A 3,815-nucleotide genomic window follows, 5' to 3' on the forward strand; every position below is an offset into this window, starting at 1 on the left:
ATCGTTCGTTCGTACGTACGTTCGTTCAATCGTTCGTTCGTACGTTCATTCGATCGTTCGTTCGTTCTTTCGTCCGATCTTTCGTTCCTTCGTTATTTCGTTCATTTCATCGTACGTTCGTCCGTACGTTCGTTCGTTGTTTCGTACGTACGTTCGTTCGTTCATGCCTTCGTTCGTTCGTACGTACGTTCGTTCGTTCGTTCGGTCGTTCCTTCGTACGTACGTACGTTAGTTCGTTGTTTCCTTCTTTCGTTATTTCGTTCGTTCGGACGTACGTACTTTCGTTCGTAGGAACGAACGAAAAAAACAACGGACGAACGAAATAACGAACAAACGTACGTACTAACGAAGGAACGAACGGTCGTCCGTACGTAAGAACGAGCTATCGTACGAACGAACGAACGAACAATTGAACAAACGAACGGATGCATGTACGTACGAACGTACGTACTTACGAAAGAACGTACGAACGAACGATGGAACGAACGAAATGACGAAGGAACGAAAGAATGAACGAAAGAGCGAACAAGGATCGAAAGAAACAAAGAACGATCGAACGTACATACGTACAAACAAACGAACAGACGAACGAAAGAAAGAAGAAACATACGAACGAACGTACGTACGAACGAAAGTACGTACGAATGAACGTACGTACGAACGATTGAACGAACGTACGTACGTGCGAAACAACGAACGAACGTACGTAGGGACGTACGTACGAATGAACGATGGAACGAACGAAAGAATGAATGAAAGAAAGAACGAACGATCGAACGTACGTACGTACGTACGAACGAATGAACGAACGAACGAGCAAAAGAACGAACGAACGTACGTACGAACTAATGAACGTACGAACGAACGTACGTACGAACGTACGAACGAAATAACGAAGCAACCAAAGAATGAACGAAAGTACAAACAAAGATCGAAAGAAAGAACGATCGAACGTACGTACGAACGCACGCACGAACGTGCGTACGTACGAACGAACAATGGAACGAAAGAAATAACGAATAAACGAAAGAAAGAACGATCGAACGTACGTACGAACGAACATACGAACGAACGAACGTAAGTACGAACGAATGAAGGAACGAACAAACGAAAAGAACAACGGACGAAATAACGAACGGTCGTCCGTACGTAAGAACGAGCGATCGTACGAACGAACGTACGAACGAACGAACGATTGAACAAACGAATGTACGTACATACAAACGAACGTACGTGCGAACGACGGTACGTGAAAACGAACGTACGTACGAACGATTGAACGAACGAACGAGCAAAAGAACGAACGTACGTACAAACGAAAGTACGTACGAACGAACGAACGAACATACGTACGTATAAACGAACGATGGAGCGAACGAAATAACGAAGGAACGAAAGAATGAACGAAGGAGCGAACAAAGATCGAAAGAAACAAAGAAAGATCGAAAGTACGTACGTACGAACGAACGTAAGTACAAACAAACGAACGGACGAACGAAAGAAAGAAGAAACATACGAACGAACGTACGTACGAATGAACGCACGTACGAACGATTGAACGAAAGTACGTACGTACGTAAGAATGAACGAACGAAGGCATGAACAAACAAACGAAAGTACGTACGTGCGAAACAACGAACGAACGTTCGTACATTCGAACGAACGATCGAACGTACGAACGAACGTACGTACGAACTAACGTACGTGCGTCCGAACGAACGATGGAACGAACGAAATAACGAAGGAAGGAAAGAATGAACGAAAAATCGAACGAAAGAACGGACTAACGTACGTACAAACGAACGAACGTACGTACGTACGAACGAACGATGGAACGAACGAAATAACGAAGCAACCAAAGAATGAACGAAAGAACGAAAAAACATCGAAAGAAAGAACGATCGAACGAACGTACGTACGAACGAACGAAAGAACGAACGAAATAACGAACAAACGTGCGTACTAACGAAAGAACGAACGGTCGTCCGTACGTAAGAACGAGCGATCGTACGAACGAACGTACGTACGAACGAAATAACGAAGGAACGAAAGAATGAACGAAAGAGCGAACAAAGATCGAAAGAAAGAACGAACGTACGTACAAACAAACGAACGAACGAACTAAAGAAAGAAAAAACATGAGAACGAATGTACGTACGAACGAATGAAGGAATGAACGTACGTACGAACGAACGAACGTACGTACGAACGATCGTACGTACGTACGTTCGAACGAACGAACGATGGAACGAATGAAATAACGAAAGAACGAACGAAAGAACGATCGAACGTACGTACGTACGAACGAATGAACGAACGAACGAGCAAAAGAACGAACGAAAGTACGTACGTCCGAACTAACGAGGGAAGGAACGAAATAACGAAGGAAGGAAACAACGAACTAACGCACGTGCGTACGAACGATTGAACGAACGTACGTACGTACGAACGAACGTACGAACGAACGAACGATCGTACGTAGGGACTTACGTACGAACGAACGTTCGGACGTTCGAACGAACGAAAGAACGAAAGAATGAATGAAAGAACGAATGAAAGATCGAACGAAAGAACGAATGATCGAACGTACGTACGTACGAACGAACGAGCAAAAGAACGAACGTACGTACGAACTAACGAACGTACGTACGAACGAACGATGCAACGAACGAAATAACGAAGCAGCCAAAGAATGAACGAAAGTACGAACAAAGATCGAAAGAACGATCGAACGTACGTACGAACGTAAGCACGTACGTACAAACGAACGTACGTACGTACGAACGAACGATGGAACGAAAGAAATAACGAAGGAACGAAAGAACGAAAAAAGATCGAAAGAAAGAACGATCGAACGAAAGAACGAACGAACGAACGTAAGTACGAACGATTGAAGGAACGAACAACGGACGAACGAACAAACGTACGTACTAACGAAGGAACGAAAGAGCGAACAAAGATCGAAATAAAGAACGAAAGATCGCACGTAGGAACGAACGAACGTACGTACAAACAAACGAACGAACGAATAAAAGAAAGAAAAAACATACAAACGAACGTACGTACGAACGAATGAAGGAACGTACGTACGAACGAATGTACGTACGAATGAACGTGCGTATGAACGATTGAACGAACCTACGTACGTACATAAGAACGAAGGAAGGCATGAACGAGCGTACGTACGAAAGAACGAACGTACGTAAGTTCGAACGAACGATGGAACGAATGAAATAACGAAGGAACGTAAGAATGAATGAAAGAACGAACGAAAGAAAGAACGAACGATCGAACGAACGTGCGTACGTACGAACGAACGAGCAAAAGAACGAACGAACTAACGTACGTACGTCCGAACGAACGAGGGAACGAACGAAATAACGAAGGAAGGAAAGATCGAACTAACGTACGTACATACGAACGAACGAACGATTGAACGAACGTACGTACGAACGAACGAAAGAATGAACGAACGAACGAGCAAAAGAACGAAGGAACGTACGTACGAACGAACGAACGAACGAAGGCATGAACGAACGAACGTACGTACGAAACAACGAACGTACGTACAAACGAACGTACGTACAAACGAACGTACGTACGGACGAACGTACGTACGTTCGAACGAACGATGAAATGAAAGAAATAACGAAGGAACGAAAGATCGGACGAAAGAACGAACGAATGATCGAATGAACGTACGTACGAACATACGAACGAACGTACGTACGTACGAATGAACGAACGAGTGAACGAAAGTACGTACGTACGAACGAACGATGGAACGAAAGAAATGACGAAGGAACGAAAGAACG

The sequence above is a fragment of the Octopus bimaculoides genome, chromosome 28, assembly GCF_001194135.2.
Source record: "Octopus bimaculoides isolate UCB-OBI-ISO-001 chromosome 28, ASM119413v2, whole genome shotgun sequence".
Classification (NCBI taxonomy): Eukaryota; Metazoa; Mollusca; class Cephalopoda; order Octopoda; family Octopodidae; genus Octopus; species Octopus bimaculoides.